Genomic DNA, 23582 nt, shown 5'->3' with positions numbered 1-23582 from the left:
AAACAAAAAATATTTTTAGTAAAGCATTCTCAAATGCAGTTTAGTAGGCTAGTTGTTTGCATTTTAATAAGCCAGTAATTATGTATATACCTGACTCAGTGATCTGGGGGAAAGTTAAAAACTTCCTAACCAGACATTTTTTCCTGATGAGCAATTGTACTCTGTCAATTCTGTACAGGGTCAGGAAATTGTCATCTGTGTGAATGCTGGCTGAAGTTTTCAGCTTCAATCCCAGTCATAAAAAGATATCAGATTCTTAGTGGCTCTTCTGCCCTCCTCCTTTCTCATCCTGATCTACACAGTGAAGCTGCTGTTCCTCAGATCTCATCTCAGATATGTGTGGAGTGGTATCCTCTGTTTATTTTCTATTTTAATATCCCTCACCAAAACCACGTAATCCTAAAAAGAAGTTGATAGTCTGCTAGTTTTGGAAGAAAGTAGAAAATACATGTGTCTTACCAACATTCACACTATTATTTTAGGGGATCTAGGGTTGTTTTTCCGTTCTTTGTTTTTCCTTTCTTTATTTTTCCAAGCCAGAACACTTTTTTTGACTATATAGTGATTAGCCTCAGTAGTTATAAAAAGGATATACAGATTGACAAAACCACTGAAATGTACCACACTGGAAAAATGATAGTATTTGTACACAAATTTTCTAGAAAGCTATGTAAAAAAAAATTATAGATCTTGTATAATTTTACGATATCAGCCTTTCTCAGATGTCTTACTTTAAGTCACTAACTGCATTTTTGGTAGAATATTCTGATATGTAGTTGTTACCACACTTGCAATGAGATTTACATTTAACTCTAACCAGCTACATTTTAGAATTTATCTGAATGTTGGCCTTTATGCTCAAATAATGGAACTGTAATGCTTTGTGGTTTTTAATTTTTTTTCTTCCAATTACTGCATATACCATCCTTCTTTCCAAAAAATACTCTGTTACTTGAAGTTTTAAAGAGCATTTCAGCTGATGAGAAAAATCCTTTACCTAGCCTTATTCTAGTCAAACTTAGTGACCTTTTCCTGGATTCATAGCAAGGATTAATCAATGGAAAAAAAAAGAAAAAAAAAAGGTTCAGAACAAGACTGGTTGGAATTTACCCAAGGAAAAATGGAAAAATACTTATTTTTTCATGTATGTGATCATGTATACTAAGTTTTTATATGGAAATGTAAATGTGAAACAGAAGTTTAGAGTGGTCTTCAAAGGTGTTTAAACAGTAAGTGCTATATTTAGATTTAGAAGAAAATAACTTACTTCATCTGTAAAACCTACTTTAAGAGCAAAAACTCTTAAGAGTGTGAAAGTGATCCTGATAATATAGGATTTCTGATTTAAACATTACTCAAAAGAAATATATACTTCTCATTAAAAATGCTAACTACAGTATAATGTTATCCTATCACTGATATCACTGATAGAGATGTTAAAAAGTACCAGTCCAAGAGAGACTCCTGGGGACACAGCTCTTGAACAGCCACCTGGATACAGAGCCATTGACCAAAACCTTCTGGCTGTGACCTTCCAAGCAATTTCTTATCCAGCAGATATTCTCCCTTCAAACTCGCATCTTGCAAAACAAAACAAAACAAATCAAAATGAAAACAATGAAGTGATATATTATTTGCTCTATCTTGAGACTCAGATAAATACTTCCTACAGTGTACCTAAGAAGATGTCATCAGTGTTACAATGTTACTAGAAATGGATGTTAACTAGTGTGTTAGAAGGTATTACCATTAATCTGCATAAGTATGATATCTAACCCTTAGGAGGAAGTATGCTACCATGTTTCTCTGCTGTAGAGGAACACAAATCTGAACGATTCAAAGCTTAAAAATGAAACAGTTGATATTTAATTAGCCAAATATTTAGCTATATCATTATTTCCCTATAAGTATGTTTTCAATGAGTTTCTGTGGCTCTTATTTTTATGTCACATAGCGTAGGAAATGGGCAGTAGTCAAGTATGTTGTAAAACTAATTTTAGTGTACTGTGTACAAGTGGAAAATAATAGTCTTTGGTATACATTCACTCATGCATATTTTACAGTATTGTTTCTCTGCTGATTCATTAAGGTAATTTAATAAGATATTTCAAGTCCCAAGATAGTATGTGGAATGTAAAACTCAAACTCATTTTTTTTCTAATCTTTATTTGAATTGGAACTGTGTATGTCCAAAGAACAACAGCTTATACAAAATTCAATTGCTTCTCTTTGGCTACTTCTTTATTTAATGTTCATGCCTTTTTTTTTTTTCCCCCAAATTCTTTTTAGCACTTGCTTCTACATTTGATTAAATAACGAGAAAAATGCCTACAAAGATGGCTATAAAGAAGAAAACAAAAAGATGTTTTACAGTAAAAAAAAAAAAAAGTTAAGAAATCCATTTCGTATTAAATTTGTTAGCTGCTAGCAAATGAGGAAGAAAATATTTTTAGTAAAGGTCATAATTTTTTGTTTTTCTTTTACCAGTAACTAAGAAGAGAAGAGACTGAATATTAGAGTTGTACTAAAGTAATGCAGCATGCTGAAATTAGGTTATAGAATAAATGTGGAGATACTGTGTAACTAAAGACATTAATCCTTTCTATGGTATATCTCAAGCAAAGGACAATTCAAAATCCTTGGTGGAAAACTACAATCTGCTATTTATAAATATGATTAGATATTTTTAAAATTACTAGATCCAACATCTGAAACAATATATTTTCTTATATTGAAAATGAGCAGTAAATAACATTTGCTAATTTTTATTGTATAGATGAATATTTGCAGATATTCCCTCAGATTTTCATATTCCTGTGGCTATAAGCACTCTTGCTTCCTTCAGCCTCATAATCTGAAGATTGTGACTTCATTTCTCAAACAGGGCAAGGTGGGTTTCCTCCTTTTTGACCACTGGAACAGACTGCCCAGGGATGTTGTAGAATCTCCTTTTTCTAGAGATATTCAAGACCCACCTGGATGTGATTCCACATAACCTACAGTGGGGAACCTGTTTTAGCAAGAGGGTTGGACAGGATGATCTCCTTGCAACATTTGTGATTCTATGATTCCTAATATGTTCATGGTAGGAAGGCAGGGAATAGTCTGCCAGTGGTAATCGATAAACAAATAATTATTACTTATATATCACGAGGACACATGCATCTTCTACCTGTGAGATTGATATCTCTCTTCTCAGACATAACTCAAAGAATGGATGAACATGTTGAGTGGTTGTTTTTTATTTGTTCATATTTTTGATGGTTATTTTAGTTTGTTTATTTTGTTCAGGAATGTAGGCACCAAGATATGCAGATAATTACTTGCATAAAAAAAAGCCCATCAACATTTTTATAGGTGGTTTTATATCTGTTTTTCTCTTCATCTGTACTGTGCAGGCTGGTAACTCCAACATGAATATTCATTTGCTTTAGAGTGACCTGATTCTTTAAGTTATTATAAGAGGAGATATTACCATTTCCAGGTGACAGCAGCAAGAAACACAGAGCCATTTTTACATCATATCACCTCACTTCAGCTTTTGAATTGCTTCACCAAACAGAGAGCCGTCATGGCTGTCAGCATCATTCTCTGCAAAGATGAACAGTTTGCAGTTAATTCTGCCTAAATGGAGCATGTAATTAGAAATGTTGATATAACCACAGTATTCATATATTGATAATAATATTTGACATTCAAAGTTTCCAAGCTATATTTATTTAAGATTTTCTTTGATTTGTACATTTTTTTCTTCTGTTAACCAGTAGAAGAAAATCATCATATTATGTATATCACAGTTGTTCTTTGTACCTGGGACTCACTTCAGCCTTGTCATGTATTTGGACCTCAGGTTTTGAAGATATGAGGTATATTGACCATAGAATCATTTAGACTATCTAGTCCAAGGCCTTTCTTTTTTCTATTGTTTGTTGTTTTCCTTTTTTTTTAAATGAAAAGCTGTTAAACGTGTGTATGGTATTTACTGTTCTTTGAACCTTCAAGAAGTTCAGTAAAGAATTTGTCTTCTGAACACAGGTGAGGTAACATTTGTCAGAGTTTCATAGTTTCATATTTGCTTTGAGATCATCATCAGTAGCTGAAGAAAATCCTTTCTGGTTGATAAAACTTCCCCTTCAATGTCAGTTTGAAAAAGTATCATTAATTCTCATAAAAGTGATATTTTTCCTATCAGCAGACATCAATTTATTTAGTTATGTAACCCACCATTGCTGTTGCAGTATACTCTGAATATTGACTAATTAAAAAGTTGAAAATTCAAACCCTTCTGCTAGGCTTTTGAGGGTTATAAAGGTGGCAAAAAAAGCAACGTTGGCTCAGCCTGACCTCTTCCTCTTATTTGGCTGTACAGATTCCCAGGGTAGGAAGGATGAAGATTATCATTTGAGTAATTGTAGTAGGTAATATGCAGAGCATACATCAATAAGCATAATTTCATAGAAGAGGCTCAGGCTGTGCTGCTTTCTACAGGAAATGAATGTCATAAAGTGCAAGATCTGCTGCAAATTGTGTGATGGAGACTGTGGTACCACCACTCTGGTCTAGAGTGAGGAAGAACTCCAACCACACTTTCTCTTTTTGTTAAAGCACACAGCCCACAAATCCATTTCTAATTTTCAGTTTCACAAAGGCAGTGTAAATGTAAAGCTTTATGGGTATTGAAGAGCATTTCTGGATATTCAATAACTTACTCAGGAATGCTTAACTGCCCTTCTCCCACTGCTGGTAAACAATAACTTTGCCATTCTAAACTCAAATGATGTGAAAAGAAGTAACTGCACAAGCTGGAACACTGTTAAGAAGCTGAAGCTAACCTAGAGCTCATTGTCTCAACTCTTCAGCAACAAGCAGTTGAACACAATTTGGACATGGCAGGGTGCAAGTTTCTAAAATGCAACAAATAATGGATGCTGGCTAGGGAAAACAATGCAGTAAGCATGTATTGATTTTGTTTATAATTGAAATTTTGTTCAGAACAATACATTGTTAGCATAATTGCAAAGTTTGTGAAAAGAAATTGTGTAAGAGTTGTGTTCTGGTTCTGAAAAGCAAGAACTCTAAATGCATGGTACCTTTTTGGCCCCAAACAAAGTTTTGTTGTAGAAAGTGTTCCAACATCTAGTGTACAGATATTGAAATGTCATTAAAGAATTTATTGAAGTAAAATAGGATATCTCACTGACCCCATATTATTGTCAAATTACATTATTTACATACTGATTCCCTTCCTGGAGATATGCCTCAGTGGCGTGTATCTTGTCTAACTAAAAAAAAAAAAATACATAGTCCATAAATGAGAGAGAGTCAGGGTTAAACTTGAAGCTTGTGTGAATATTTCTCTATACCCCTTCATTACCCTTCAAAGATCTCTGCTGTAATGGATCAAAGCACTTTAAACACTTATGACTGATCTCTTCTAACTTTGTTAATGACTCTACTAATTACATAGTTAATCATGTCATCTTGAAAGCTGAAAAAATAGATAACAAACCATGTCTTCTTTTTTGAGAACTTCATTGCATAACTCAGTTTCACTGTAAAGATGTAGTAGGATAAAAAATATTATTTCAATCATATTCAAGTACATTTTGACCTTTGTAGAGGAAAATGATTGATTTTCTGAAGAAAAAAATAATTCAGGCCGTAATTCTGAGATTTATGCCTGTTCAGAAGCTCTTGCATGGGTTTATTTCCAGGATATTTAATCAAAAATACAGGCAAAAACACCATCCTCATCGGAGAACTATAACGTAAATTAAAAAACAGCCTTTAATTAAGCTTACTGCCAAACAGGACAGACAAGGAACCCCAGTGTTGGTGCAGAGGGATTGCAGTGCAAGTAAAATGCTCTCTTTTCTCATTCTGCTTGTTCAGATGCTTCCCTTTCCACTAAATCTTTGATATCCAAGGGACAGTCACAGAAACTGAGATAAGAAGCTGCCTGGCATGCCATCACTGCAGCTCCCTAATGTTTGATTATGTTGTGTATGATTGGGTGTGCCTCTGAAAATATATTTTGACTATTGAAATGATCCAGATGGCATGAAGAAAAATATTTATATCCTTGATCTTATAATATAATGAAAACATAACAGGCATTGTGCAAGCAGTAGGACCTATTTGCCACAGTTCTCAGACCGAATGTGCAGATGAAAATAATGATGAAAATGGAGTTCATATGTGTGAATTCATGTTAAGAGCCCAGTCCTGGGCACCTATGCTGTAAAATGTTGAGCACATCCTATTTCTTACTGCATGTCTACATAAGAAGAATATGAAGCCTACCAGTTCTGATGCTGTCAGGTCTGTGCCTGAAGACCTGGTGCATTGTTGTCAGGATGATGGCTCTCTCACATTTTTCTCATAGCTGTTCTGAATGTTCTGATTCTGTCATCTGGGCCACTTGTGGTATTTGTCATACATCAAACAAACAGTGATATCCTGGGCAGTGGGAGGTTGGATGGCTTTTTCATGTGTTCTGGTTTGGGCTCAAATTTCATATCTTTCTAAGGGGGTAAAATAAAACCAAGAAATACTTGTTCTCTATAGAGTAAGTCCTGCTTAGACCTACTTGGGTAGACTCAAGAGAAGTAGTAGACAAGTAATATGAAAAAATCAAGATCAGATTTCAGGGATGATTCACCAGCCTTAAAAAGGGCATATTTCCTGACAACTCAAAGGCATTTACAAGTATTGAAAAGGCATAAATAGCCAAGCTGTTGCTCCTCAGGTTTTATCCTGAGTGTGGATTTATCCCAAGTATTACCTTCTGATCTGCATGCTGGTCACAGTTGAGCCACAGCCCATATAAAATACAAGAAATTTTCTTTACATAGCAGCATTTCAAGCTCCAAGCTGTGGGAGGAAAGGGGCAGTCTGTATAGTTGTTTCTGATTCCACAGCTTAAAAATCAAAGACCTCTAGACCTAGAAAATGGCATGTATTTCCCATGCATAACACAAAAAAATTTTAGTGTTAGCTCTACCTGTGAAACAGAATTAACTCTCACAGTTTTGCATCCATGTAAAAAAACCCCAACAGCTAACACTTATTTGATGACTACATATTCATATAAAACAGGAAATATTGGCTAATTTTGTACTAAGTGTTTAATTTTACAGAGATAAGAACCTATGGAATTCATTTTAGATAAAGACTTATGCAGATTCAGTATTAGTTATGATTTTATTAATATTATTGGAATGAAAGTCAAGTGGGAACACGACATGCAAGAAAAAGAGTCAGAAATACATTGTGATTCTGGCAGTCAAGGTTATTCTTTTTGTTTGCTTGGTAATAACTGGATAATGATCACTCCAGTTACATGGGAGAACATGTTCATTTTAACAAATTTTTTATTTGTTTTAGCAGTACGAGATCTTCACAATTGGAATCAGAAATACATATTCAGCTCACTGTGAACTGAAATATTTTTATTCAGTTATACTTCTAAGAATTCATTGTTTGGATAAATTAGTTTTAGCTGACTAAGAAGTCAAATTACCTTGTACATCTGGCCCTCAAGAAACAGAAAAAAAGGAGCAGAAGTAGATGGAATAAATCACAGAAGTTTTTAAAGGGCATTCTGATTACTTTTGGAAGTGTTGATGGCAATCTCCCAGAAGTCTTCCTTATCTGGAAATACTTTTGAAATTGGTCCAATCAGTGTTTGCAGTACATTTTACACTTGACTGAATCCTTCAGTGTTCTGGTTTTCAATAGATGAACTGGATCTGATGTTAGATGAAATCAGAATGAAGTATTTCTGTTTTATAGTTTGTCTAAATGAAATAGGTTGGTGCTGACATTTTCCAGGTGTTATTTATGTATTCTCATCTATGTTAGGTGAGAAATATCTTTCTTATTGCCTTATAGACTTTGTGATAATTCACTTGAAAGAAAAGGAGAAATCTTCATTCCTTGTGCATCTATACACCAGACATCTCCCAAAAATTTGATGTATGCCTTAAACTATCAGTATTTATATTTTAAAATGCCTAAACATAAGCTATACATAATCAGAATTAACAACAAAAATGGAAAAAAGTGTCCTATAAAACTTCATTGACAGCAAGCTTATGTATAAGGATTATCTCTGGTTTTGAACTAGTCAGATTATATATTTGAAATAAAACTGGAAGCAAAAAGCAGAAGCAACGTTTTCCTTATTGCACTGACATGTTAATACAGAATGTGTAAACTAAAGAGTAAAAGCAAGAAATTTCATCTCTGCATTTTCAAGATTCATTTAGAATTCTTAATGAATAGTTCAAATGTTATAAAATCTGAACTCCTGAGAAAAAAAAAATATGACCTTGATTTTACTGTTAAGTGGCTGCTTCATAATAGGTCTATTCATTTTCTTGAAGCAGAGTCTGACTCTTTCCTTGTATTGTCTTTTCAATGGAATCGTGGGTGTAATTCCCAGTGGGAACACTTGAGCTTTGAAAAAGGGACTGTCAAAATAGAATGTAAAAGTATTTTCAGAGCCAATTTACAGCAGTGAGTATTTAATCTTGCTCTATTTGAAACAAAACAAAGTAAGCAAAGCCTACAGAGTTTATTGACATTATCAGTTCACCTGAAATATGTTTCTTCTAATTATCTGCCTAGAGTAGGCTTATTTTATAGTATGCTTAATAAAGGGAAACACAGCTCTTGGGATGAAGGAAATCTGATCCTACTCCAAAGACATAACTAGCCCTGGAAAAGAAGTTTGATTTTCTGTTGTTGGGCATTCTAGATTACCAGGTATGGAAATGGAGTAGTGGCTAGCCTTTACCTTTAAATGTCAGAGATGGCTGGACTGCTTGCAGCAAGATGTTGTGTATGGCCTTTTTCTTTCCCATTGCAAAATATGGAAGTGACACTGTGCCATTTGTAAGCAACTCTAAAGCATATGGATGAAGGTCCTGAATATCATTAATATTTCTGCTCTTCGAGATGTTCCTTTGTCTCTTCATTTAAGGAAAGAGTATTTCAGTGAAAAAACACATTCAACTATACTGATGTTAAATTACATTTTATCCTTCTTTAATATTTTTATATGAAAAATATTCTATATTAATCACCAAATATGTTGAATTTGAATTTGAATTTTGAAGAAGTATTTCCAGAAACACTAGGCTGTGGGTTCAAAATTGCTTTGCCTCAGCTGATAATATTCCTAATTCAATAGACAAGATACCAAACATAAATTATTTTCATAGAATGTATTGTTCTGAGAAAAGAGACTACACCAAGCTAGGAATATTGATGTAAGTAAAATGAGATTGTCACTCTTTCTGACATAAACGTTATTTCTCTTGAGAACAAACCTTTATCAATACACTTTCATAGTTATAACCTCTAGAAAATAATTATGTTGTTGTCTGAATGTAATAGGCAGACAAAAAAAGACAATACACTTCTTGACTTCACAATTTAAGTAAAGATTCTACTGGAGTCTCTGAACTAGCTTCACACTTCATTTGACTTACTTCTTTTATAGTCTTAATTTTTATGTGCTTCATAATTCCTTAGATTTCAGACATTCTTCCTTTTCCTTCAGTTTCTTCTTTTCTTAATATATTTTGAAATGTATAGGAATTTAAATACCAGACCCCACTTCACTTTAACATAGTGTCAGTATAATTTTCTTTGTACTTCTCATTGCACTGTTTCCAAATTCTACCCAAAAATGCTTGAAATTTCTTTATTTTTCTTCCCCTTGTAAATTTCTCTTACTTTTTTTTTCCTACAACTCTCATTTCAACTTTCTGTTCTCCTTTATCTTTCACATACTCCTTTTACTGTACTTCAGTGAGTCTGTTTTCAAAACTGAAACAATGGCTGAGCTGTGCTTCTTTTATGACAGGGTCAGAACCCCACATTGCCAATAGCCTCAGTTGCCTGCAATACTCAGTCCTGAGGCCAGCCAAAATGCCACTTTCATTTTCCCCCAGATACATATGATCTGATTTAACATTCAGTTAAATGAAGAACATCTTATGTATGCATCTTCTACTATCAGGAGAAACCAAATATACCCAATGGGTACCAAATAGTATTATTGCTTGTGGAAGGTGTATTATGGATAGTTAAGTACACACCAGAACATAAAATATTGTTGAAACAGAGACTTAGCAGTCCCATCAAAGAAAAGGATCAAAGGAGAATAAGTATGTTGTTGGATTAAGTAAGAGGTGATCAAACAGGGGAAGCTTACTTCTGAATCAACGTGGATTAAGTTGTCGACCCTGCTTTCACTAAAAGCCATGGGAAATACTCATTGGTTTTCTCTGGAGCAAGCAGGAGAATATAAAATATTTTCTTAAAACTCCATCTTTAATGCAAAAAAAAAAAAATGCTACATATTACAAAATATTCCTCTATTACTGAGGATTACTTAGAGGCAATGCAGCCTTGAGTAGCAACTTGTTTGAATGACTGCTGATGTAGAAGCTGGAAGAAGCATTAAAACACATTTCAACCACCAAATTACCTATCCATTATAAAGTACATTTATAAAACAGGACATTATTTAAGTTGAGGTTTCCTCAATCTTCTATGCTTATATTTGGGATCTAAATATGAAAGAATGAGTTACTGTTCAAATACAGACATAACATGCTGAATTTTTTGGATGCCATTATTGATCAGTGCAAACATCCAAGGCTTCCTAGAGGCATTCAGGTACTATTTCCTCCTATTTCTTTCATAAAAACTTGAATCAGAAGCATTTCTGCTCTTCAGACACCTTGCTACTTGAAAATAGGGCCCATAGTTGAAAAGCATTTGCTTCCTCTGCCAGTAACACTTCATTTTCAAGACAAATTCTCAGCTCGGGAATTGTAATTGTCTACTGATACATCAACCAGCATAACAGCCTTAAGCATGGTTATAGTTCATCACTGATTATAACAGCAACAAAAACCGATCAATCTTTTTGCAAAATAACTAGAAAAATATCTTCATTAGGGGAAAAATTGTCACAAGTATTCCAAGTTAAGGAAACAACATGTCAGGCCAGAAAAATCTGCTAAGAGAGACTGTGGAACATGAACTCAAGTCAAAGAAAATCTTTATGGTGTAAGAAATAGACCACTGCTTCTTGCCATCAGCACCCTTCCCTCTTACTTAGTCACATTAAATATTGATAGCTTCTGCTGAGCAGTAGAAATACTGGGAGTCCTCTGTCTGAGTCTCCTCGAAGAGGCATTACTAATAATTTAGTAATTTTCATTGAACAAATAATCACTTCAAGTTACAGAGATTACAAAAATCTTCAAAACAGAAAATTTTGACAAAAAGAAAAAAAAAAGATATAAGAATATGTCTTCACATTTATTTTTTCTCCATTTCATTTCAAAGAGAAAATCCAGAAACGAAACGTCAATTGGAAAATATTCCTTCTTGACTGTTTTAGAAGAAAGCAATGATTTAAAATGTAAATCTAATAAAAACCAAAGGCAAACATTATGTACATACCCCTTCTCCCCCCGCCCCCTCCCAAAAAAAATTTTGAATAGAGCATAAGATACCAAAAGCATTCCCTATTGATTTCTACAGGGTTCAGACAAGAGGGTTTGATTCTAGCATATAGCCACTACCTTAAATTATTTATACAGCATTTTCACAACTGCATTTTGTGTGAAGTAAGAACAACAGTAAAGTACTCTAAGAATGTGAATTGCTACACATTTAAAGTTAATCTCCAAAACAGCAGACACACAAAACTTTTCAAAACCCTAAAAATAGAATATTACTGAAGTTCAAGGTTACTACAAAAGTTTATCACTAAATGAACCTGTATAAATGGTGCTATATACTCAGTTGACTGAGCACAAATACAAATGCAAGACTTCAGCAATTTAGTAATATGAGACAAATATACAAAGTTTTGTTATTTTAGTGTACTAAATACAGCATAATTGTCTACTGAGTTAATGAGCAACTAGAGATTCCTAAATCTGCAAATCACATGATAGCCTCATGTATGTACATATTAAAGTCATATGCTCAAAATCTTCAGGATGATATTGAAACTTTCATCTAGACAGGATGCTACTTATCTCAGTTAAATAAAAATTACATTTATTAGCAATTATTTTTGGCCTTTGTTGCAATAGCAGTACTACATCTCAAGAAAGGGGATTGCTATTGGATGATAAGAATAGGGAAATTTTTGTAAAATACAGCTGCTTTTAAATGAAATAGTATACTGCAAGTAATGGGAGAGGAAAATCACAAATAACTTTTGAAATCTGGGTAATAATTTTTTTACAAATATTAGAAAAACTGATCCATAATCGAGTCACGTAAACTGAGACTGAAGACTTAAACACTGGGATTCCAATACCTTAAAACCTAAAAGGGAAGTGGTAAAGCATTAGAGCTAAGAAACCAATTGATTGTTAAGTCCTTTTCTCTCAGTAGGTCCAGCAATGAGTGATTAGTTTATACGAAATTTCTCTGCGTCCAGAGCCGATAGCAGGTGTTGTGCTTGGCCAGACTGATTGCTGATATAAAAGGATTTATTGTTATCTTTTCTGTCTGGCTACAATTTGTCACATCCGAACAGTAAGGATGAAGTGACCAAGAGTAACACAGAAAGTCAGAAACTGTTTTTTGTTGTTCCTTTACATGGTTCTGTCTTGGTGAACTATTTCTACCTTGAGAAAAGGAGTCTTGAGGAAAGCAGCATCTTCTTCCCACGGAGATGATTATGGACCTCCCTTATTTTCATGTCTTTGTTGCCACATGTTTACATCTGAAAATGTTCAACCATCTTGGTCTAATGTGGGAGATTGAGCTGTGTAAAATCATATGGTTTTTGAGAGAGTATGAAGTAATTTAGCTCCATTCCCACTAGTAGGCAGTGCCTGGACCAGTATGGATAAATTTTCCAATTTATTTAAGAATGGGAGCTGGCTGAAATTTTACTTCGTACACAAAAGGAAATTCCAGGACCAAAATTTTAATGTACTAAGAAAGGGCTATTTTACTTGTATAGTAATGTTAGCACTGATAGCCATGTTCAAGAAGTAGTCAGAGTTTCTTTTCTTATTATCTCTCAGTGTGCCAGACGGCACATTAGTAAAAAGCACCTAAAGGCCATGTTGTGTCATCAGGCTTTTGAAATGGTTTGAAAGTGCACTAAAATCAGCAGGGAGTCCTATTTAATAAGCAATTCTACTGCCTCTGATATTTGCTAAAAGCCACACTATTTTCTCAGGTGAAATAAGCAGAAGAAAAGAAAAAAGAAAAAAAAACGAATGGCAACTAATTAGAAAATACAGTTATTTTCATACAGTTCAGACAAATTAAGTCTGTCCTGATGCTCTGGATGGAGTTCTGTTGGGTAGATGGAGAGGAATAATCAGAAAAAGAGAGACCTTGTATGGAACAGCTTGCGATGCATGATCAGCTTCCAGAACTGTTTTTGTTGTTGTTGTTGTTTTAATCAGGAAGTGAAGGGCTGGCAGCTGGTTACTGCAGTTATAAATCATCAGAGCACTTAAGTGTGAAAGTAGATGAGACTTAAGAAGTGCTCCATGCTGACTCAGCAAAGCCTGCTCCTTCCCTTCAGCAAGGCTCTGCCTCTTAAGATATATGGTGTCTGTGACCACGGTGCCTGCATACCCTGTGCTCTTTACTGTGCCGTCTGTCAGAAAACAACTGAAAAGTAGTTTCCCTTTTGACAGGCTGGTAATGGAAATGCACAGGCAGGCAGAGACTCAGCATAGGATGTTGAACCAAAGGGGAAGATCTTAGTAGGAAGACAGACACGAAGAGAAAATTCTTGATTATATGCACTGAGATGACTGAAATATAACAGAACAAAAAATAGAAGATTTGAGCATCTGACTAGGGAACTTTGTGTGCTATGAAACAGCCCAAAAGGAATCCCACACAAAACCGCTACGTGGGGTTTATAAATTTATGTAATATAAAAATTTCCAACATGATTAGTAATGCTGTTTGACAGTTCAAAAGCTCTTTGAAACTCAGGTTTATTATCTCAGAAGCTGAAACCACTGATCTTAGAGACTTTATCCAAAAAGAGGCTTTCCCCTGGTATTGCACATGTCAAATGTCAGGAATGTCAGTTCTTAGTTAGGCATTTTTTACTTTACACATTAAATGGAAAAACTACACAAGACTGAGAAACTCTGGAAAAGTGTAAGATGGACAAAGGAACTAAAATAAAGAATTAGGCCTGAAACTGCTTGTGGCTCAGCAGAAGCTTTGGAGTTTAGTGCAAGCTTGCAATGATCTTGAGTACTCCTGGTATCAGCTTTGGGGAATGAAGCCTGCAGGTCATTGGCTGCGCCCTTTCCGGTGATGATGGACAACCCTGCAGAACCAAGGTCCAGGACAACAAGCAAAGTGCCTGCTCTCTCCTTCTCTTCATAGCTGCAGTATGGATACAATCCACTGAATCCACCCTGAGCACAATGAAACAATCATTTGATTTCTTAGCTGTAGCGTACTAGGTTTGCCCAATTCTGTCCATGAATCAAGATGATTATCCAGTACACAAAGAGCTTAAAGCTTACAGAGATTTGAAAGTTTTTAGAAGGAGAAATTCTTTGAAAGCAACGTATTAAGTTTTGAGGTTATTTGCAGTCTACAAATGATATTCTGAGGAATTTGCTTAGCACAGCTAGAATCTGATAGGATGTTATGCTCTATGAATGCATTTTAGCATATCAACAGTATTTGTAGACCAGCTTAACAAATCCCCTTTATGTTGCAGTTGCTTTTATCTAACAAATCTTCTATATAGGGAATATTCAAAATTTCTGCAAATTTATTTTATCTTTCACTCAATTGTTTGTATTATTATGCCAAGAGAGGATTAGAATGCCAAATGGAAATGAAGTGTGACCCCTTACAGATGTGTTTGTAATATATCCAGTAATACACACGATGTGATTGAGGACTGAGAGAGCAGTGAGATACTGAATGATATTTTTATACTAGTTTCCTCATAGAAGATCTTGATTTTATTCTGATGCATTCTTTGGCAATACTGTTATGGATAGCAAACCTAGTCATGATATTCAGATTAAAACAAAGATTATTTACTCATTGAAAATTGGAGAAGCACAGTAAAATAAAACAGGATGGAATATTATTTCTCTGAAGTTTTGGCTGTCAAAAGTAGTTAATTTTTGATAATGTTAAAAATAAAAATTCTTTGACAATCAATAATGTAGTTTGACTATTTTAAATAATAATGATCTCATGCATGATAAAAGACTTCTAAGAGATGAAAATCCATTTGTCCTCATAAGAAGAATTGCAAACAGTACATCTTGGAGTAAAGGCCAAAATTCTATTTTGTATTCCCCAGTTAAGCTTATTTGTATGAATAATTAATGTGAAATCTTACATGTACTTACCCCAGAATTGATCTCTCTCCTTGCCTTCTATTCCAAAATGAGAGTTTCTTCAGTCCTACAGTATAATGTCTGTGTGTAATGTTTCAAAGCTCTAAAATGTTGTTGCTATTGATTCTTTGTACATTAGTTCTACTTTTAAGAATAATAGAAATGCTAAATGACCACAAAATAATTTCAACCAGACAATGTAGGTAGTTTCCATCCTGCTGTCATCTGCTGTATCCTGTACTAAGCAGCTTGCTTGAGATACAGACTAAGAGATGATCTCAGGTGCACTAGGTACAAAATGAGTGCTTGGACCAGGAGATCACCCAATAGGCATCGAATCATTTTCAAGAAGTATTATGAGTGTTACCACACAGACTCTAATGCCTCCAAGATTACAAACTCATAACCAGAGTATGCCTTAGGGGCAGATAAGGTTAAATGATTTCCCAAAGCAGTAGACAGCTGGGAGGGAGCAATGAGGTGATCGTGGCTCCTTTGCCAAGTGAGAGCCCTGGGAAACTGAACCGACTGACACTTCTGCTGCCTGGGAAGAAGTTATAGTTGATGTTATGGCATCTGCTGAGTAAGGTGACCCTTCCCAAGGCAGGAAGACCATTTGCAGCCTTTCTATACTCTCAGAGAGCCAGGAGAGAAGAAAAAGAAATCAGGGAGGTGGTGGAGTCACCATCCCTGGTTGCGTTTAAAAACCATTTGGATGTGATGCTCAGTGACATGATTTAATGGAGGGTTGTTAGTTAGGATAGTATGGTTAGGCTGTGGTTGGGCTTGATCTTTAAGGTCTTTTCCAACCTGAGCAGTTCTTTGATTCTATGATTCTACGACCCTCTTCACTTCTGGTTTGCCCCCCAATTTCTCACAAGTTTCATTATTAACTTCTTATTCAATATAAATTGGCAGGTTTGGGATGGGCATTTTTTAGTTCATAACTCATAAAGTACATTAGCTTTCACAATTGGTACTTAGTTAGACTGTAGCATTACAACTTAATGAATAAGTACTTGTGAGGTTTTGATTTTGTTCAGAGACAAAATGATTGAAATTTTATGATCAGGAGAACTCCATTAAATCAATGGAAGATTTGAGACTTTCTTGGGGTCAATGAGTTTAGCTTGCAAAGGAGAAAAATGGCAAAGGCAGGTAATAAAATTTTAAAGTACTTCAAAGTTTTTCATTTATATAATACTGTTTTATTTCGCTAATAACTATAAAACTGGATTAATTTAATGTTGCTGGGCAAGGTCAGATTCAAAGTTTCTCTGTAGTTACAGACAGGTGAAGGACTGCTGTTGACAGGCATCATTCAGGTTGCCTTTAAAGCTAGATGTTTATGTTGGACTGTTTTATAGTCATATGTGTGTTCTCATGTTCTTTATCATTTGTCTCCATACCAGCTCTCCAGCTGGGATATTTAGCAACACTTCTCAATGATGGGTTAAATTTCCACTTCAGTACAGGATGCTATTATTCCCATTTAATGCCTTTCAGCACAGTCAGCAGCACAAGTGTGCATTTTTTTCCTTCCATTAAACTGCAAAGCATATCTAGCATGTCAGCATAAATTCTTAAAGGTGACTACGTCGTAACAAATCTCTGTGGACCTTTAGCACTCAGGTATGCTTCCCAACTTTTCCTTGTGTGCCAGAGATCTGATGGTTACCTTTAGTTATCAGACATCATTTTTCTCTCTTCTGATTCAGTGACAGTAGCTCTTAACCTAGCACGAATTTCTTCTGCAGGGACAGGTTTGGAAGAATTAATGAGAGGTTACTCTTTAAGAATGCACTTTTCAGGAGTCAGCTTTTTTATTATCTGAACATTTGCAGTTGTAAGGTACAAACATGGTTAAACCAAATTCAGTCTATAATTCTTGTATATTTTTCACACCTTTTTCAATATTGATAACATACAATAATGAAAATGCAAGTATGATCAACAACTTACAGTCTTGAAAAACCAAAAATACCATTTCTATTCTTCAGTCCTTTGAGTGTCTCTCTTAAGATGTTACATCACTGTTTAAATACACCAAGCTGTCTGAAGTACCCCTGCTGATCATTGTTTTATTCCCATTTTTAATCTGATGTAGAGGGAAAATGGTCTGAAGTTATGCAGATCCATGAAACATGTCAAAATAACATTGTCAATTACTTTATTAGAAGAACTGAGTGGAGGAATGGTGGTGAGTGGAATTCTCTATAACTGAACTTGTTTGGGAGATAATGATTACCTCAGAACTTATTTAAAATGACATATTAAATAACTAATCATGGATCAATTTTCCTTTCACTGAGATATCTTGTAAACTGAATTATAGATGAATATTTTAAGCAGAAATGGGCTAGGGGAAATGCAGAGGGAAAAGTTGAAGGGCAGAAAGCTATCATTTCACAAAAAAGAAGATATTTTTAGTGATAATCCAGTAACAGTGATTACAAATGGTGATATTAAAAGAGTAAAGAGAAGGGAACGGATATAAATTATAATTTATTAAATGCAATACAGAGAGACATTTAGCCAAGTGCTGAGGCAGAAATCCACAGTAAGAGAAGAATAGTTTTGGGAAGTCTATTAGGAATGAACAATGGTAGAATTATTCAAAAATGATGAAAAGATGTATGTGCTTAATAGATGTTTCTGCTCTCAATTTGGGAAGAAAAGCAGAGTGGTGTGACTTGATTTCAGTAGAAGACTACATGCTTTCCAATTTACTAGCACCCAAGAGAGACGTGAATCACATTTAGTGAGAGATAGATATCTTAAACATCAGCTGGTTTTGATAAATTGAATCCAATCTGCTTGAGATCATCTTTGGTCTTCAAATATATTGCAGAAGCTCAAACAAGTAGAATAATTTACTTACATTTGAAAAGAGAGAACTGTTGGCTGTCCAGAGTGAAATTAAAGGCAGAAGGTTAAAGGGATTTAGAAGACAACAAAAACAAAATGTAAGAGTATAGGAGGTTTAAATAAGACCTTAGACAAATTTTGTGAAAAGGAGATCCTATTTCCACTCTTTGAGTTAAGAAAATTGTCAGTAGTAGCAACATAATATACTTTTATAAGGTTGGTATTGCCAACCTTAAATTAATATAAAACATTAGCACTCTAGAACACTAATAAAACACATGCTAAACAGTTAATGAAATGGCCAGCTGAGAGCTACAGTGTGTGGGTGGTTGTATGGAAATAAAGGTCCTGGAAGGTTTAGGAGCATGCCTATGTTAGCATTTTCACTAGCAAAAAGTTCAGTGATAAACATGTCTCAAAATGTGACAGCAAATGATATGTGGACTTGAAGAATAGCAGCATGAAACCCATCACACAGAAGGATCTATGTTACATGGTAAGCTAGATGCCATTCAAACAGAAATTCAGGCTTTGAACATAAAAAAATGGGAAAATTTCTAGCTAAGGAGGTACCTACATAAGAATCATAACATAGAATCGTAGAATGGCTTGTATTGAAAAGGACCTCAAAGATCATCTTGTTGATCATCTTGCCATGGGCAGGGTTGCTAACTACTACACCAGCCTGCCCAGAGCCACATCCAGCCTTGCCTTGAATGCCTCCAGGGACATAAGCAGTGGTAGCATACTTGAAAGAAATGACTTGAAAATTATCTAAGATTCCAAAGGAAAAACAGTTTAGTTTCAGATTGAGAATGTACCGAAAGGGTTAAAGGCAGCTTCTGAGTGAATACATGAAGGACAGATGACTAGGAGGAGGAAGGTAATATTTTTTTAGATAGTGCTACATTTGGAGCATTTGTGGGATTTCCCTATGCATTTCTGATGCTTGCTTTTAACAAATGCTTTGGGGAGAAAAAAGATTAGGAAGAAATTTTGTGAGTTGAATGAGATGAAGAAAAAAGCTGGACTGCAAATTCACCATGGCAGAAGTAAACGGATAGGTAACAAACAGTTGCTGAATACACTGCACCAAATTGTTACTCATATTTTTGATTTATAGGACTTGACAAAATTTCCCTGTGAAATAGTGAGGTGATTCTTAGCTTTGCATACACATTTTCTACAGTATAAAAACTGTCAGTGTATATTCCTTAGGCTAAGAATGGAGAAGGACTAACATGTTTGGTTATTAAATTTTAACTGCAATATTATTAAACAGAAATAAAACAGCTACTGTACTGATAACAGGAATGCACAATTCAGTGCTTGTTGAAATCAGTGCAAATATTCCTAATTCTCACTCTTTCCAATTACCAGTGTGGTACAAACTTAACATATGAAGCAATGAGTGAGGTCTTGGTCCATAAGCAGATCTGCTAAATACTACTATAATGCAACTAAAAGATAATAGTAATGAAGTATGAGCCCTAGAGTATTTCTTTGGAAAATTAGCTGTAGTTTGCCTGCCTTCAGTATTTTAAATTCCCACTAAAATTCACATAGGGTGAATGGGACAGTTATAAAATGAATGTTTTTTTTTATAGCTAGCAAAGAGTTTCTGCAGTAAATAAGCACGCAGCATCACATAATTCAATGGAATTTGGCAGTTTTTGCTTTAATTGAGGTTGTAGGACAAAAAGAAGGCCCACAGAGAAGTACTTTTTCCAGTTTTATCTATTCTTAACATAACACATGTAAGCTTTCTCCTTAGGAGTGCACCCTTTCATCAGAGCCAATGACCTTGTCCCCTTATCCAGATTCCCATGTCCGAAAAACTATTTACTGTAGAAGCTGTCTTCTTGAGTACATTTTTAAAACTGCTTTTCTTTAAGAGTTATATATAACTTTGTTGACAGATCAAACCAAAAAACCCTAAATGGGATAAAGAAAAATCATTACTTAAGAGTCTGTATTTAAATTTGTGCATTCGTTTTTCCATTTATTTTTAGTTCTATAGCTCACCCCTAGCTTAGACTTTTTATCTAAATCAGAGAGTGATGGTGTAACAAGCAAGATAATTGATTTAGGATATGTACTTCATACTAGGAATGTAGCCGAGATAACCTCTTATTATTGCAGAACTAAAGTTCAGTAATATGTTCTCTGACCTGTATTTTCCTGAAAGAACAGGGGCTCTAGAGGCTGGTACAGTTACCGCAAATATGTTTCATGTATTTAGTAGAATTGTGCTCAGATGTAAGATATGTGCAATGACAAATTTGGTGTAAATAAAGAATGTGTGTTATACCTTAACATTACACAAATTATCAAAACTGAATATGTTAATACAGGCAATCACTAAATTTAAAATGTGGATGATAAACAGCTTGTGTGAAATTCTTCGAATTCACTGTGGAATTATCAGCATGTGATTTGCACTTTCTGTGAGAAATATGACTGCTCTTTCCAGAGCAAGGTAGTATATAGTGGATTTTTTTCTGTAATTGCATGCCTATGGCTGTTTCCAGCAGGGGAAGTCCTCAAATGCAATTCCTTAAATGCCTAACACCGGCAATGGCAGGAATTACAGCAGCTTTTTTCCTGTTTTCATTCCTCTTTTTCCTTCTATTCTGACTGCCGCTGTCAAAAACTGGCTTCCCTGTGTAGTCCATTGTCCCAGGTTCTAACCTCCCTCCAACCATACAGGATTTTGTGCTCAGAAGGCTGTTGAATATCAAACATCTAGAAAACTCAAAGGAGAAGATTCATTCCACACTCTCGTGCTTCAATTAAAAAAAAAAGTCTAGATCCATAAACCCATAGAAAGGGAAGCTGAAAACTATTTTCATATGTATACCACTTTTTCAATAGTACCTACCAGTGAAAAAACCATACAAGTCTTTATCTCTATTTATTCCACTGCAGCTGAGCTGATTTGATTATGCAGGCACAAGTGCTTAGATCTTCTAATTTTTCAGTAAACTTTATTCAAACTGCTGGAAGCTGGAAGTGCTTGAGATAGAAGTTAAGCATTGAAATGACGTAGGAGAACTAGCACCTTAAGAAAGATTCAGTGTTTTCTTCTCAGTGCTAAGAATGTCATACTCCTATTGTGGTGATTTTGTGTTAAAAGTTAATAATTAATGGAGTAATATAAAATTTGAAATAGCAAAAAGGAAGCTATAGTACTACAGATGGGATTACTGTCCAGAATTAACTCACAAAAGGTGAGTAATATCTGGTTATGAATACAGATCTATCTCTGAGCAGAAGAGCTCATTTTAAAAGACCTTTTTTCATAAGTCAGCTAGAATACCTCTGGTAGATAGATATCTGATATATATCGTTATTATGCAATGTACAGCTTGCTGCATATGGCATTGTATTTCCTGTCCTATTAGAGATCTCTAGATATCTGCTATGACCATCATTATGCTAAGGAGGAATTAAGCCCATTTCCCATTTCTCTGGCTGTGCTGCCAAGCAGAGCTATGTAACACATAGCAGCAAGTGCTGTTGCACCAAGCACAACAGTCCAATTGCCCTGCACCCAACCCTGCTGTTCCCTCTGCAGCTCAGAGATTAGCAGCTATTTCCAAACTGTATAAGAATGGTTGGAAGGACCTCAAGAGATCATCAAGTCCAGTGCCCCTGCTAAAGCAGGTACCCTGCAACAGACTGCAAGGATAGGCATCCAGACAAGTCTTGAGTATCTCCATAGAAGAACACTCAACTTTTCCAGTGCTCCATCATCTTAACCATAAAGTTCTTCCACATGTTTGTATGGAACTTCCTATGTTCAAGTTTTAGGCCATTGCACCTTGTGCTGTTGCTACACACCACGAAGAAGAGCCTGGCCTCATCTATTTGCCTCCTCCCTCCCTTTAGATATTTATAAACATTTATCAGATCCCCTCTCAGTCTTCCCCAGGTTACTCAGTCTTTCCTCATGCAGGAGATGCTCCAGGCCCTGGAGGCATTCTCACTCCCTTCTATCGGACATTGTCCACTACCTCTGCTATTTGTCAAAGCAGAGGTATCTATGACAGTTAGTGATGCTGAATAAGCTGCTCACACTGGAATACTTTTAATGTCACAGTAACATTGCTGATTCCCGTTGAATATTGCTGCAGTAAGATGAGGTATAATCATATTTACATAACACTTACCAAAGCAGTTGGTTTCCCAAAGTGTATTTGTGCAGGCATCTGCACTTTTCACTGATCTTCATTAAACAGCATTTTACCTTTTTAAGGCACTATTTTCCATGTGTTAAGGTTGTTTTTATTTCAGTTCCTTAGACTTGCACGGCCTGGTGCCATTTTATTTAATTGACATCTTCTTTTATATTCCGCATGGTTAATATTGAGTAGTAATAAACCTTGGACAGATGGTATTTTTGTTTCATGTATCCTCTATCCCTTGTGACAATGATCACTGCTACTCTGAAATTGTGTTTCCAACTGGATTTGTCCTTTGTGAAACATCAATTTAATCTGGAATGTTTCCCCTGCTGGCATAAGAAATTATCAGGAGATGATGTCAGACAGTTCTGCATTTTCATTATAATAAATGTCATTAGCTACACTAAGATAAGATGCAATTCACTGTTTTTAATATTTTTAACAGGATTAATATTTGTGCCATCTGTGATGTCAATTTTCTTGCACTGTTTGCTCATCTAAAAGGTGTGCGTATATACAATCAGTATACATCAGTGTGTTCCCAGAAAGCCTATGTATTTTGGAAGTCTGTGACAGAATAAATGCAGTTGAAGATTGTGTTTTATAAGAAATGGAATTTAATCTTTTGTTACAATATACACTGAAAAATGTCATAGGATTCATTTGTACTTTTATGTGTGTCAACACTGCTTCATTCTCTGCTTTCCTTCAGGTAAGGAATCTGAAGAAAAGCTTTAAACGGTGATGTGAAAATAGATTTATTTTACTCTGAAATCGTGGTAAATAAAAACCGACTTTCCAGTTAACCAAAATCAGAAGGATTTAAAAGCTTAAGTTTTCCTCTTTCCCTTCTCCTCCTGATGTTTTGTCCCACATCTCTCCAACACTGCTCTAAACAGGCAGATGTTCTCCTGCTTTCAGCAGAACTCTTGCAAATCATCCAGAGTCTTTAAAAATCAATGAGTCTCAGTTGAGTGGAAACTATTGCAACCTACACCAAACAACTAATTTGCAGTGATACCCATGAGACAGCAGAATGCACCAAGGAGTTGGCAGGCTATTAATGGCTTCCTGAGCTGAAGTTCTTATGGTGGCACTTCCCATGCTTTCCTGGATGGAAATAATTTGCCAG

Source organism: Meleagris gallopavo, chromosome 3 (assembly GCF_000146605.3).
Source record: "Meleagris gallopavo isolate NT-WF06-2002-E0010 breed Aviagen turkey brand Nicholas breeding stock chromosome 3, Turkey_5.1, whole genome shotgun sequence".
NCBI lineage: Eukaryota > Metazoa > Chordata > Aves > Galliformes > Phasianidae > Meleagris > Meleagris gallopavo.
The sequence above is the reverse complement of the archived record's forward strand: the minus strand, read 5'-3'. Positions refer to the sequence as shown.